This window comes from Lampetra fluviatilis, chromosome 26, assembly GCF_964198595.1.
Source record: "Lampetra fluviatilis chromosome 26, kcLamFluv1.1, whole genome shotgun sequence".
NCBI lineage: Eukaryota > Metazoa > Chordata > Hyperoartia > Petromyzontiformes > Petromyzontidae > Lampetra > Lampetra fluviatilis.
Window position 1 is genome coordinate 4,692,199 of NC_136300.1, and position 16,769 is coordinate 4,708,967.

At 43.1% G+C, this 16,769-nt stretch overlaps 1 protein-coding gene across 1 annotated transcript in view; it reads left to right on the top strand.

Annotated features, from left to right (window-relative positions):
- The window catches only part of ITFG1 (integrin alpha FG-GAP repeat containing 1), a 183,083-nt gene that overhangs the window by 12,478 nt on the left and 153,836 nt on the right, over positions 1-16,769 (top strand). The gene's annotated exons all lie outside the window — the stretch shown is intronic.

The window sequence follows — 16,769 nt, forward strand, 5'->3', positions numbered from 1 at the left end:
AACAATGGCACTGGTAAACAATTTGTGTCGAATTTAAATTATGATTCTCACCGCTGCTGAAGACTATACCGACAGGAAGTATTATTTTAGCAATGTTGTTTGGGAAGGCAGAATTAATGAAGGCTACCTGTAAAGGTTTATTGAAGCGAAAAGCTTTGCTCACTCATGGCATCGTCCTGCCTGGATTGTTTATTTTCCTAAAATACCTACGGAGAAAAGTTTAAATGAACTGGAAACCCCATTATAACCATTCGTTCCATAACATTGCACTCTTTGAAGGCAGTCCAATTTTATCCACGAAATAGCAAAGCTCCATTGTATTGAAACAACAGTGCCATTTAAAATGACATGGTGTCTTGGGGGGACAGCACCCGGAAGCCCCCATGCAAACGGATATGCTATTATTAGCGTATTGTATACAGCTGCTGGCCAAGGTAGCTGTTTCTATCGGCCGAAATGCCAATACATTTCAATTTCCAGTATGCACTGGATGTAAAATGTTGTTGTGTGTAATTGGTGGCAGCGGACATGAACGCACAGACGGCATTTGAGTGTGCGTGTGTGTATGGGGAGCGGTAGTGTAGCGGTGAGCGCACTATGCTACAAACCCAGCGACTCGATTTTGATTCCCTCTCGCAGCCAACAGCAGTGACGATTATCTTAACTGGTCATGGACCTCCCCTAGGTCGACTCAGCCTGAAATGAGGACCTGGTGCGATGTGGAAACATCGCCACTGGGGAGACGAAGGCGGCCGAGCGTGGTGCTGGCCACCCACACCGTCATGTGCCACAGTGCCTGCCTTCATAGGTGCTCGCTAACAGCACTTGCCCCAATAATCTGCACAAGCTATAACGGGGGATCTTTGTCTTTGTGTGCGTGCACGCGTGAGTACAGACGCACAGACAGCCAGGCCCCCCCCCCCCCACACGTATTGGCATTTATGATATTTATGATGCCATCCCCACTGGCCTGGCAAAACACTGCGTTATACGCAGGCGTAATGGCCTGTAATGCACCAAGAGACACTTTCCCGCCTTCTGAGGAATCTATAAATAAGCCTAACGAAGCTGCTCCTCTGCAATTATTTCACACCTATATACCGCGGACGTTTCTCACGCCCCTCCCTGCGTCTAATGAGGTGCGAAAAACACAACATGCCTCCGTGGCCATTATGACTCCCGTAATACGTTGCCCGATGCAGAATTGCACCTTTAAACTTCATGGCCGCTTTTACTGCATCGTGTGACAAACAGAGTAATCGATTGTAACGTTTGGTAACATTCTAAAATATCTCTTATGCATTCCGTGTGGTTTTACTGGTCATCGCATACCATACTTGGTATGCGTTGTGGTTTTACTGGACATCGGATACCATACTTGGTATTCGGTGTGATTGTAAATGGGCATGTTTTTTGTGCCAAAAGTAATAAGCGTTTCTCAGCATTTATTTAGTTTTACGTAAGCAAAGTGATTTCTTTTCGAGCCGCACCACTGCGACGTTTTTTCCCTTGTGCAATTCGGCCCACGTACGTCTGCATGCCCGCACGCTCACGCAGGGAACAGGTGGGTAATTTTACGTTGCGTTCAACGATTATGATTATCAAATAAAACTTCTGGGGATATTTTGCGCAAATCCGAGTTATTTTCTTCTTCTTCTAATGAGGTCATCATAATTATAAATGAACCCGTTTGAACCTTGAATATATTCCGATAACCCCGTAAAATTTGCTTTCAACAGTAGATTATTAATCATGCAGGTACAGTGGATTTAATGAGGGGAGTTGATTATCTATGGGACCGCTCTTGTGTGATTGATGTGGAGCTGCCGTATGCAGTTTAGAAAAAAAAAATCTTTGCAAAAGATTTAAATTTAATTTTCCTCTTCATCAGAGCCTTCTCATGCCTGGCACCGCTCTCTCCAAATGGTTTCACTTCTTCATATGAAGCTCCGTATTGTGAATCCTACGTGCCTTTTCGTGGGGATTAACCGACGGCGTGGAGATTTATGCCGACTTCGTTTTGCGCGACTTTAAATCGCAAATGAGGAGCAACCGGGAGACCCCCGCTCTCTTGTCCGTTAACCTTCCTGTGTGAGTTCAAATGCCTCGGCAACCGCTCTGCTCTTTTCCTGGATGTGGACCCTCACACCGGATGTGCCGACACCTTGGAGGCCAACGGTTGCTGGGGTTTTCTCGACGATGGCTCTGCATTTGAATTTGGTGCACACAGCGATTGTCACGTCTGCAACAACAACAACAGACGTAACAATTGTTATTGGTTGAAACCCCATCTTATTTAGATTTTATGAGAAGGCAATCTCTTCCGTACACAAAAAAATATGTGCAGTATAATGATACTGCATATTTTTTTTTTGTACATTTTTTTTTGTTAGGAGAGTAAAATTGGAAATAATAGAAAATAACGTACACTTCACAATCACACCTTTTGTTTGTTTCAGGTAATTAGGTACATGGGAAGTACCCAAGTCCGCCCTAGCATTTTGTCAATCCACTGATAACGGTTCACTTGGCTTCCCCTTGCTGTGTGTAAATTGGCTCCGCTTCCAATTAAACAACAACAAAAAATCCGCGTCGCAAATTAATGAACGCGGTCTGTTGGAGTGTCCAGGTCTGGTCTAAGCATGGGTTAACCATGGCCATGTGCTATGTTGTTGTGATGGATGACCCAGGGAGATAGGGGTGGGGTGTGGTTTTTAAACAGTTCGCTTGCAAAGCTTTTCCTTTGCCCGCCCGTACATGCCCACGATCGCATAAATCAAATTCCCTGACCTCCGCAACGCCGTTAAGTTACGCTGCGTTAAAGCGAACAAAAAAGAAACCCCTACGTTTGATTACTAGCAGCAACTTGCAAATTAGACCAAGCATATGGCTGTGAAACGTAGCATTACGAGCATGTACGGTACACTCGCAGCAATTTGTCAGCTTTAAAACGGTCTTTTTGCTCATTTGGAACTGCTGCTTAAATTAGACACCTGGGATTGTGGAATACTTAATACATTTAGATGCTAATTTTAACATTTTTAGGACTGTTAAAATTCATAAGCGTTTCTCAGCGTTTATTTTTTTTTATGTAAGCAACATCGCTAATGTCCTCGCGGTACCCCCTTTTGCACACCGCAAGTGACCTTTTCACATTGGCAGTTCCCGCTGAGAGGCTTGTGCCACGAAACCCATCGCAGGGGTGCGTAGCCACCATCGGCGCATGTGGCGCGTCTCATTTGCTTTGTGTGGGAAACTGAATGCCCACTATCTTAACACCTCAAATCTTGATTTCTATAAAATCAGCTTCTTTGTGGGTTCAATCATGTAGCTGCACTGCCAGGTGTTTTTATGTACCCCCTGCAAATGAAATTGTAACGTGGGAAAATACGCCAATCGATTTGGTTCACGAGCAAAACCGAAATTTGGAAAGGCGAACATAGTTTTGACAATTCGTGTAACGACGTTTCGCGGAAGATTGCATCCAGCATCAACAGGTGCTAACAAGAGCTCGGATCTCGCATGAGAGTACTTCCTGATTGGGTCCTTAAGTATAGGCCTGCATCTTCATCCACTCTTTCAATGCGTCACCTGCAGCCTTATCATCTTAACGTCTTAAAATTGTCCCCCAACCATAAGCGTCGCGTATTTTTTTGCAGTTAGATATAAGCACAACTCGTTTTTTTGTCTCCGCATAACTAAGTTAATGGTTTGTTTTTGATAACGCTCGTGCACTCTCCGTTACGCCTGGGCGTCTCGGTGCTTTACACGCGATAAGTGACGTGCATCACATCTCACGCCAACATGTATGAAAGGGCAGCCGTCCTTCTTGGCACAAGGTAACTTGGCACCTGTAGAGCGGGGGGGGGGGGGGGCAATGATGACTGTGTGTGCTATGTGTAATCCCATTTGAGTAATTAAGCAGCTAATATTTCGAATTTTGCTAATTTGGACCATGAAGTTGGCACATAATGGCCTGCCTCGTTTTGAACAATATCGGGGGATATTTTCGCGAATAATTTTTATTGAACCAACCTGGGGGGGTTGGTGGTGGTGTACAACTTCCGTGACCAGGGTGAGTGGTGCATAGCGGGATAGGCGGCTCTGACAGACAACCAACGCGGACTTGTGGGACCGTAGCATTGTGGTACATGCGTCAAATCCCTTTTCTTCGGGGAAGGAAGTGGGAAAGAGGGGGGTGTCGGCCTCATTTTAAGTTCAGTCAAGTAAGCTCAGGATCTCTGGAGTGGCATTCACGAGGTAGTGTTGTAAAGTTGCTCGGGCGAATAGGGAGTTATGCCCAGAGGGTGATCCTTCCAGGAGCTCGGGTGGATGGTCTTTCTAACCGGAATGTTAAACGCTTGGAGAAGGGTGAGTTGGTGTCTGGTGATAATCGGGGGATCGTTAACATCCACTGTGAAGTGGACGGCGCATATAATTTAGTTAATACACCCACGATAATAACCGGGGCGGCCTGCCTGATTAGAACTACGGACCTCTGGAACAAGCGGCGAAACGCGCGCTACTGCCGGGTCACGTAACACGTAATGAAAACATGTATTAGTTCATCAGCCTCTTGACTTTGCAGATCTACGTTATCCACCCGCTTTTGTTTAGCAAGCAAACTGCAGCCGATTTGACCTTCTGGGTCTCATCAGCAGGCTTGTTAAACAAATGCTGCCGGATTACCAGATATATATTTTAAAGGCTTGGTCTATTGAGTGATGAGTGCCCTAATGCAGTAAACAATTGAACGATGTGTCTTGGACAATGGTTGATTATGCCAGGTCAAAAAACAGGCAAAAAATTCAAGGGGATTTTTTTCCCTCCCATAACAGCTTAGAAGGTAATTACATTTTACTGGAAACGGGTGATACAATCTTCCGTGAGCTCCAGTCTACTTACCTGATACACTGGGCCATGATGACTTCTGTAAAGGCTGTTATCAAAGAGGCCACGTCTTAATGTGTAAATCACCTGTTATGGGGCCTTTTTGGAAAAACTTTCAAGAAATAATTTGTAAAGGCCAAAGAAATAAATAATTTGCTCTCAAATAGAATAAATTATGATTTTTTTCTGAATAAAAAAAATAAAGGATTGCATTGTTTCTCTGCGATTATTAAAAAAAGAATTCAAACTTGGGATTGTTTTTATTTCAAGGTTCAGAGTGTGTTATAAAAACACTCCAAATAAATAAAACATACTAATACATTTTGATTTAAAGCTTTCGTGACTTCAGGGATTCATATTCTTGGTTCTTTCGGTAAAGTCACGTAGAAGGGAAACAATAAAATAATAAAAATATAAAACAATAAAAAATGTAAAACAATACAATTTTATTGTTTTATAGTTTTTATTATTTTATTGTTTCCCTTCTACGTGACCTTACCGAAAGAACCAAGAATATATGGATACATTTTTTACAAATCGAAACGATGCCCACATACCCGACCCTGACTACAGTGTTCTGGAGACTTCCTGCAGTGTCTCTGACCATGTCCGTCCAGTGCTTGCTGAACTGCATTGGTTTGAAACGAATACATTGTAAGGTCTCACTCATCACACACAAAGTGCTTGCTACAAATGAACCACAAAACCTCGCTGATCTCATCAAGGAGCATAAACCATCACCCAAACGCCGGTCGTCCTCGGCACCTTTTGGCTAACAATCGAACAAAGACGGTCACTGCATCGCTCACTCTCAGACGCGTTTCTGCGGCCGTCTGGAATGCTCATCCGATATTAGGAAGCCACTGGAGCTATGCACTTTAAAATCTGGACTAAAAAGCTATTTTCTTTAGAACTGCTTTTTGTCTTCTTGGTTCTTTCGGTAAAGTCACGTAGAAGGGAAGTAATAAAATAAAAAAATAAAAACATAAAATAATTCTCACGACGTTTCGGCCACAACGCAAGCAGCCGTCCTCAGGTGGAGACCAGGTCTGTCGGGGAGACAGCATAAGACTAAAAGAACCTGGTCTTCACCTGAGGACGACTGCTTGCGTTGTGGCCGAAACGTCGTGAGAATTATTTTATTATGTTTTATTTTTATTATTTTATTACTTCCCTTCTACGTGACTTTACCGAAAGAACCAAGAGGATGAATCCCTGCAGTCACGAAAGCTTTAAATCGAAATTTAACTGCTTATTGTGTTTAGCTTGTCCTTCCCTCGCACCTCCGTTTAGCATAGTTGGCTACATAGTGTAAAATAGGTTCAACATGTATCCAAACCATGATATGAATAACAAATTAATGCCTTGTTGACGTAACCTAACATCAATTTAGTTGCAGATGGATTTTTTTTATTTTCCGCTGACATTGTCTTGAAATCGCAGATGTCATTGGACAGATGATAAGACCTTGCACCATGATCCCATTTCTTTCCGAGCGTAATGAAACCAGAGAACACACTAATTATAAACGCCTTAGCAGTACATTTTACACCCCGTTTGACAAACATTTTTACAGACCTATTACGTTTCACCCACTTGGCTGTGTTACTATTGATTTTTCACATCTCAAATGTTATTTATTTCCGCAAGAAGGGCCACATGAGCTGCTGCTAGGCTCTGTTATGGGCGACGTTGCAGTGCACATTGAGGCGGGATTCCAGAAGAAATCCAAGACCGGCGCAGCCTTTGGAGACTTGTCGTCAGCCTACGGCAACGTCTGGATTAAGAGCTTGATGTTGAAGCTTGCATGGACCATTCGTTGCCACGAAACAATACACCTGATATGGATGATGCTGAGCAATAGGCGACTGTGTGTCCATATGGGCGACAAAGCCAGCTGAAGCTGGTTCCTCAACAATAGATTACCACAGGGTTCAATGCTCACGGCAACACTCTCAATGTCTTAACGAGCGACATGCTGCCAACTGGGTCACGCAAATTTGTATGTGCGGATGACCTTTCCCTGACAACGCAAGCAGCCACTTTCAATGACATTGAATCCACTCTGAACCAAGACCTCAACACCGTGGAAGATTATTTTTGGAAATGGAGGCTCAAGCCAAAATCCCTATCGTACAAAAATCACCTCATTTGATATAAAAAAAAAAAATCGGAGCGCCAAGCACACTCTGAAAAGTGACCTGCGGCAACCTTGTGTGACACGACCCCACTCCAACTTATCTCGGAGTGAAGCTGGAGCTTACGCTAACCTTTCACGACCACCTGAAAATAGAGAGTCGCCAAGACGGGACGCAACATCAGCGTAAGACTAAAAGAACACCAAAGAAACATTCAATTATCTCAAACACAACTGTCGGCAGTGGCAGAGCATGCTTGTCAACAAGGACACTCAATTGATTTTGATAACGTTGAAGTGTTGTGTAAAACTAATTATTACTGGCCAAGACTGATTAGAGAATCCATTGAAATTGAGAGAAACAGAAATAACTTCAATCGCTCTGACAGCTACAGGCTTAGTGCGGCCTGGAAGCGTATTATTAAATAAATACAATTACAATTTCTTATAAGGGAAACACATACCAATGAATAACAATTGAATGATTACCAATCTATATAATTACAATACCCTCCCCCTCTTTGCCTCGAATCACTGCACCAGATTGAATTAAATGATGACGTCACCCTGCTGCTGCTGCTCTATTTAAGACCGGAAGCAACAGGAGAGCTTCACCATTCTTGCCCGATGAAGCTGATTGTAACTACCAGCGAAACGTCGGACTACTCAAATTTCAAATGTTGTTGATTCTCTCTTCAACACACCGGTGGGCTAAAGAAGTGAATTATTTCGTCCTTTGAAAAAGTGACACATTTTTTACTGTTTGGTCGTGTCGGGTGGTGGAGGGTTACGACACATTTATAAATAACGCGATCTGACCCAAAAACCTATATTATGATCAAAACAAGGGTTAAACTGATCTAGAAACTGTCAAGCGCAAGCTGGGGAACATCGGCACCAGTGCTACGGACACCAACGATGGCTCGTGTGTACTCTGTTGCCGAGTATTGTGCACCAGTATGGACCAGAAGCAGTCACACTCGACCTGCTGATGTCCATCTGAACACTGCAGTGCGGTGTGTCACTGGAACCCTCAAGTCGAACCCAACACCCCTGGCTGCCCGTGCTGTCACACAGCTCTCCCACCCATCCGCCCCGATGCTGCAACGCTCCGTGAAGTCTTGCAAATCGAGGAGAACTGTCACCTTCCCATTCGTCAGGACTTTGATGATGTCACTCGTCATCACTTTAAATCACGCAAGCCCTTTTGGACCAATGCACTTAACCTGAAGCAATGAAAATTTTACCTCGATGAAGCGTGGATAGCTGAATGGAGTTCAAAATAACTCTTAAACAAACGCCTTGTTTGCAGAAGATGCCTGGTTTTGATCTTTCATGAAGCTCATGGTCCACCAAAACCATGGCAGATACGGATACCTGATGCACAAATGGAAAAAAACTATTCATTGTGCGACTGTGGTCATCCAGAACAGACCGTACAACATATAACGATGCAATGCCCAATCCACAAATATTAAGAAGACATTACCAGCGATACACTCCCCTGCTACTGACACGGTTGTCTGGCTTGACCACCTGAATGTGAAATTGTAGTTGCTCTGCATCTACATCATTCATGCAAAAATAGAAGATGGGGGTGTCCTGTGATGGTACAGATCTTGGCTACAGTCACATGTTGCATTGGTCGCAACACAAACAGAACGTATTCGTACACGCATTTAAATGTTGCAGGAATAGAGAACTGGTAGAAAATGTAAAAAAAACACAAAAACGCAAAGCATGTCTACATTCTTTCATGAAAAAAATAAGGGGTGAAATGATGGTGCAATGCTGAGTGCACTGCGCTATGAGCCAGGTGAGCCAAGTTAAATTCCCGGCCACGGCTTTCACATCAGCGGGGAGTGACATCTGACGGAACCAGTCCTAAACCCCTCCCTCGTAAGGAAGGGCAAGTATTTGACAGGTACTATTCTACTTTACCGAGTGTTGACATCCCCAGCGTTTAACAGTACTCTCCTTTATTGTATTTGGATTGTCAACCAGCACTGGGTAAAACAGCATGTGCATTGGTCGTTCTCTTCTAGCATGTGCACCTGTTGTTCTCTTTTAGCCCCGCCCCCCCCCCCCCCCCAATACGTTTCATTCATTGGCTACCACATTCAGATAAGCCCCTCCTCCCCCCTTAACTTGTATTTAAGAACTTGTATCTTGGAATTTTTGCCTCACTTGATACAGTAAATCTAGCTGTGACGGTCCCACCTGATGACGGAGACTTGTGTTGCCTACAACACGTCGTGATTTATTATTTTATTTCTATTATTACTTTTATTAATTTTATTTAAAATTTTTTACCTACGTGACTTTACCGAAAAGACCTAAGAATAAGTATGGTGAAACCACTCCACCAACCGTCACGGCATGGGGAGGTCTCCATTATTATTATAAACCAGTGGCTTAATAAAGAGCTGCAATTTGTCAATTATATAAACTAGGGCAGCTACGTTATTTTCCAAGTTGAACATGCACCGATTCTTAATACAATGTTGACATTTTGTCAGCAGTGGTGTAGAAACATGGACCAAATATACTTTTCTAGCATTGTCATTATCAGGCAATGCTTAAAAAAAAACATCTGTTACAAACTGGGTCTGAACACTTCATGTTTTAAGAGTAACATTTCACGAACAGATGGGTGTCTAACCAATGTGTTTGCATGAAGGACGTGGCATAGATATGTTTGTGTTAATAGCCAGATGGTGTTGAATCCTTGACATGCATGAAGTGAGTTTCACTATTTGCTTAATGCTGCTTTTGGCTTTAGCTAATTATACAACAGACAAAGTAAATGCAACTCTGAGCAAAGTCAAATATGGTGTTTTACAGTTTCGAATTGGGGTTCCCGCAGCCTTGATTACAATTTATATTTCACCTGTTTTCAGGTGTGACTGGCGTTTGTGACTTCATCATCCATTGTTGCCATAGTGGCACTCCGTCCACCCGGTCTCTGTAGACCACAAAGGCAAAGCGTGCATTAGTCGTCTGAATGTTACCAGTGAGTGCGGCTGTAATGGTCACCGTTTTCCAACTCTTTACAAACTGCTTGACATCGAGTTGCTTGTGTTTCGGCAGCATGCACTGACAGCAGCACCACCAGCAGCATAATGTTCAGCAGCAGTGGCAGTCCAGTGCATAGAGCCATTTCTGGCATCAGATTGGACTGACACGTGTCAGGGTATTTCGGGCCTAGAGGGGCTTGGTGTTTTACAGGTACACTACAACGTTGCATATCCGACCTACTGGGAACTGAGGCATACGATGATATGTGAATATCAATAACAAATGACAGTTGCACAACATGTACACAGAGTTTATGGATTTCTGCACTCTAGTTTGAATGGAAGGGAACATTCACATGATTTTTTTATAATAAGCCAAGAATGTGTGTGTCCCGCGTGTGACGTCACTCCACGAGGCCCACCCCCGCGTGTGACGTCACTGCACATGAAGCCCACCCCCCTCATTAATATTCATGAGTGGGTGGATTTTTACACGAACGCAGAGGAAGGTCGAGATGAATTAAATAATTTATTACACAAATAGGTTCTCCCCTTTTTTCTGGCAACAAAACAGGTATTCTTTGGGTCTTTCGGTAAAGACACGTAGATAGAAAAATGATTTTAAAAAATATCACGACATTTCGATCGCAACACAAGCAATCGTCATCAGGTGAAAAAACTACATTTTTTCCTGCCTCAGCAGCTATCCCACTATATTATTTTTCACTTGATGATGATTGCTTGTGTTGCGATCGAAACGTCGTGATGTTTTTTTATTTTTCTATCTACGTGACTTTACCGAAAGACCCAAAGAGATATGAATTCCTGCAGTTACGAAAGCTTTAAATCACGATTTAATGCATATATTATCAAAGTATGTTTTTTGCTTTCTGACCACAAGTATTGTGGCTAATGCAGACATGATTCCTTGTAAAGGGTTTCAGTTTGGTGTTTTAACATCTCAATACCTGATTTGTTGCCAGAAAAAAGGAGAAAACCTATTCTCTTATTACACAAACTCGCTCAAATATGACGTTTCTTTACAGAAAGTGACGGTAAAAATTTTTATATACGCAGCACAGTGCTACATCCGTGCGGGACGTCACTGCAAAAGAGCCCCCCCCCCTTCATTAATATTCATGCCCGCGTGGAAATTTACACTAACGCACAAGAAGGTCGCGTACTCCACATGCCACACCCCTCCACAATAACCATGATGGGGTGACGTCACTCCACATGCTGCACCCCTCCCCAATAACCATTAGCAGGTGACGTCACTCCACATGCTGCACCCCTCATTAATAATCATGAGTTGGCGACGTCACTCCACATGCCACACCCCTCCACAATAACCATGATGGGGTGACGTCACTCCACATGCTGCACCCCTCATTAATAATCATGAGCTGGTGATGCCACTCCACATGCCACACCCCTCCCACACTTAACCGTGAGGGGTGACGTCACTCCACATACCACACCTCTCCCCAATGACCATCCATTGGCGGGTGACGTCACTCCACATGGGGCAACCCCCCCCCCCCCCTCATTAATAATCATGAGCTGAACAATGTTTTTGTAGAATTTTTCAGATTTACTGCAATATACACCCGTCCTTGGACGGGCAAAAAAGCTCGTACTGTAGTATGATATTTAGTATCGTGAGACACGTGGCTATCATCAGCACACTCCGTCCATCAAACGCCTCGCACGTGGAATTATGTCTAAAATGATTCCTATCTTGAAAAACACAGGTGGAACTGATTTCAAGAATTACAGACCAATTAGCCTCCTGTCACACGTGCACGAGAGTCATAGTGGCGAGATGTTTACTCCCTCGACTAGTATACAGGAGGTCATGGGTTTGAGCCCAGCACTGACGCCTGCTCTATATTTAGAGTTGGCATGTTCTCCTTGTGGTCACGTGATTTTTTTCTCCGGGTCCTCTGGTTTTTCTCTCCACATTATGAAAGACGCTTTTAGAGTACAGTAAAACCTTGGATTGCGAGTAACTTGGTCTGCGAGTGTTTTGCAAGACGAGCAAATTTTTTAAATAAATATGAATTTGATAAGCAAGCGAGGTCTTGCAATACGAATGGTACGTATTCGCTTTGTCTGCCGAGCGTCACGTGATCACAACTGATATACGAGTGCTTTGATATACGAGTGCTTTGGATTACAAACACGTTTCCGGAACGAATTATGCTCGCAATCCAAGGTTTTACTGTATTTGCCTGCTATACATTTCCAAACGATAAGCCACTTCGTTGAGTTATTCTTTGTGGCCAGGTCGCTTCTGAAAAAGAGCTATACAGCTCAGTGGTGCCTTACTTGGTAAAATAATAATAGTTTAGCATACGTGATTATTTGTGTAGATTTTTAAAGAATATATTTTGAAGGCGGACCAGGTATAAAATAAAGAGGCAAGCGACAGTAGGATGGAATGCTTTGGAATTCTGATATTGGTTATTAAAAGCAAAATACCATTGTGCCTCCAGGGGAACATTTGAAGCATTGTGCAATATTCCTTGAGGACCCTGTCCTCGTTCCGTGCAATATTAATTGGTTTGTTTTGTTGTTGCTGTACTGATGCACCACAGATCTCTGTTGTAAAATAGCCGTGCAACTGTCTAAAACAGGAGCGGTCCATGTAACGAATACAATGAATTTGAGTGCTTATAACCTGCTATGATGTGTGGATCACAAAAATGGACATTGACAAATAAAATGGGAAAAAAAAGATGACAAGCGAGTTTAACACGGAGGCTTTTGTTACCAATATCATCCATAATACAGTTTTTTTTGGGTTAGATCGCATAAATATATAAATGTGTCATTAAACCCGCCACCACTCGACAAAGCTAACTAGTAAGGGTTGTCACCTAAACAGAAAATGCCAATTCGTCACTAGTACAGCACACCGGTGTGTTTGAGAGTCAAGCCTCAACATTTACAAACGGAGTACGACGGTTCGCCAGTAATTGTGTCACTCCAGCTAGGTGCGTCTAACAAGGTTAAGATAAAAGGAGCTTCTTTGACATCGCCCTGCGTTGTGATGAAGAACTGGCAGTAGAAATATGGGACGTTATTTGTATTGCACAGCCGGCGTGCACCTCAAGACGCAAAATAGAGCACTCACGTTATCGACACTCGCAAGGGCCATATTTTAACTCTACACACACGCCAATTCCAGCATCGGCACAAACGATCGATTGCAGGGCTGCACCTTTACCGTATACACATGCCAATACAGAATAGTATTACATTTCAACCCTCCGTATGTGTTACAAATTGGACCCATAATTTCCAGAGTGCACTTTATAGAGTGTAGGCCCCTTCCCCTTGGTCACCAACTCCAATGCCTGTCTTGGTAACCTGCCCACCTCCATTCTGCAGGTTCTCGCAGAAGGAAGAAAGTGTTTGTGAAATGTTTGTATCATCCACGTTGGCCAAGAATGATAACCTTTTGAAATTGAAATGGCAATAGTTATTCATTTTGTTAGGACCATTTTTGTTATGGTAGGCTCAGGTGAGCCCACTGAGGAGATAGATGGACATACAGTAATCCCTCGCCACTTCGCGGTTCAAGTTTCGCGGCCTCAGTGCATCGCGGATTTTTCGAACTGATTTAAAGGCCTCATTATACCTGTGCAGTAACACCATCATCATCATTATCACATTCATCGAACTGCACAGGTCTGTCATCGTCGTCATTGTCATCATCATTGTCATCGTCGTCGTCATTACTAGAGTCAAGTCTCAAGATACTACTGTCATTGGTGAGTGTAGAACACCATAATACGTATCGTATGAGAGAGAGAGAGAGAATGTATAATATTAAGGTTTTATAATTAAATAGATTTAAGTAAAATATATATATATAAAGTATAAATATACATATTTTAAACATTCTGGTACCCACACACACATATACGGAAATTCCTAGGTGGCCAATCCTACTTCGCGGATTTTCACCTATCGCGAGGGGTTCCGGTCCCCATTAACCGCGATAAACGAGGGATCACTGTATATTCTTGAGTTACGAGATCAAATCCGCTTGGAACTGTGCCTTGGCATCAGAAGTTATAACCACCGACTCAAAAGCACTCACATTTAAGTACATCATAGTCCTACTAAACTGTTATTAAAACATTGGGGCAAATCTGATTTCTATAAATATGTTTTTGTTCTGTACTATCTAAATATGATTTATCCATGCATATAGAGGACAATGAATAATTTAGATGCATTTGCAAGACGCCTTCCATGAATGCTTCAAGGCGCCTTGCTAGAACAAGGATAATGAAAGGTCCAAGAGAGAAGGAGTTAAATAGAAATAGAATAAACCGACGTGAGAAAATTTGTTTTAAGACCGGACTTTAAAGTACCCATGTTAAAACAGTTTGTATAAAACCAGGTGCTTGGAGTAGCTCCAACCGGTGCCTCTGAGATGCTGGGTTCAAGTCAATTGCCACCCAGCATGATTAGACTTTCTTTTAAAGTGCCACAAGTTGATTGTCTCAACCCAGTCAGAAATAACTACGAAGAAAAAAAAAACCCCTAAAATTAAAGTTGGTATTGCCCCTGACTTTGCTAAATTGCAGCTCAAACAATCACTGCCACTGCGACCCTCACCAGGACAAGTTGATTGAGAACGAACGAATAATAACTGCCACGTGCCAGGCGATAATCTTGCATAGCGCGTATGAATGGGTAAAAAAAGACCACTTGTAAAAACATTCTGGGGAAATCCTTTTCTCTTCTTCCTGGCCATCGTCTGGCACATTGGTGTGAGTCTGGCGTGCCTCGGTCTTGTGACATGGCTTCTGAAATACGGCGCTGGACAAAAATCAATTATGATGATGATTATTATCGTAATTCTTCTCTCGTGAGACGACAGCCATTGGACAATCGGAATAAAATTGGGGGAAATTACCAAGTGTAGAAACAAGAGCTTTTTAACAAAAAGATATGACTCAAGTAGATGAAAAAATTCACCTTTTTAAAGAGTTTTTTTTTATTGCCAAAGCATTCATATTGTGATGGTAATATGTATAATTTGGTATAAATATTAGTATGAGTTCTCTTCGGGGACCGTTTGATAAGACTGAATGTAGCATTTAACCTTAGCTAGACACAAGGCATTCTCTGTGGTTAGAACAAATAGACTGAGCACAATGGGGGTGCAACTTTTCCTATAATTGCGACCGTATTGTCGCACTGCACTTGCAAAAAAATAAATGTCAGTTCAGATAACAGGATGCATTCACTTGGTACCCTGAGTTTATAATCATAATAATGTACTATTGCAGCACGGAGAAACACCTTTTTTTCCATTGAAATAAACATGCATTTGTGTACCTTGCACAATGGGGTCTACTTTCCATTGCAAGCTCCCATCGCTTTGTGCGGTTAGATTTGTTACAAAAAAAGGGGGGGGTCGGGGGGTGCGCAATAAGCGCGTAACCACACGAGGAGACGGCTGCCCTGCCGAGTAGCGTGCACGGTACACAATTACTTGTCCCACTTCGGTCCGCGTAGCGCGCTTCTGTGTGAATTCAAGTGGCGCAGCGTAGCAAATGTTGTGTTGATATAGGTGAGCTGCATATGCTCGAAATCGCACAAACCCAAGCCGCATGAAGCAAGGGAAAGTTCTTCTTGGTTCTTTCGGTAAAGTCACGTAGAAGGAAAATAATAAAAGTAAAACATAATAACTCTGTCTCCTCGACAGACCTGTTCTCCACCTGAAGACGGCTGCTTGCGTTGTGGCCGAAACGTCGTGAGAATTATTTTATTATGTTGTATTTTTATTATTTTATTATTTTCCTTCTACGTGACTTTACCGAAAGAACCAAGAAGATGAATCTCTGCAGTCACGAAAACTTTAAATTTAAATTCAAGGGAAAGTTGTCCATGATACGTGCATGGTACGCGATTGTGTTACTGTCTATTGATTGTGAATTAGGAGTGGTTATAATCTTCAATTATGTGCTACGGGCAATGTTCATTTACATGTTATAGATATGGAAAAGGAGTGGGTGTAGCCAGCAACGTGGTCATGATGTTTCAACACGACTCCCGGTTTTTTGTTTAATTTTGGTTGAGTTCACAGGGGAGGGCCCAGTCCATGTTCAGATATCATTTGTCAAATAATATGCACGGTAGTGGTCACGAATCAAACCGAGGTGACTGGGATTATAGCACAGTGAGTGAACCACTGCCTTTATAAAGTCATGCTATGGGTGTTGTGGCCAGTGCAATGGCAAAACACCCATGCTGCTGTTTACGCGCTGCATCAGTATTCATTTAAGACCGAGTTCACTTTGGACCCGTTGAGATATCGCACGGCCGCGATTGTTGCAGCGCAGTGCACAAACCGCTTGCCACACTGCTCCTCAGCAAAGACACCTACAGCGGAAACAAACTTTTGAGGCAAGTGCCGGAGTGAGCACCTATGAAGGCCGGCACAGTACTCGAGGCGGTGTATGGCCAGCACCATGCCTGAAAGGTCTTTGTCTCCCCGGTGGCGACACGTACACATCGCACCAGGTAACATTTTAGGCCAAGTCAACCTATGGGAGACCCAGGACCGGTTTATCGAATCGTCTTTGGTGTTGGCCATGAACAAGAATCGGAATAGGTTCATCTGGTTTGTAGCGCAGCAGCGCGCTAACTGCTTTGTTATGCACCACAACTTCCACTCGAACACACTTGGAGATAGCCTA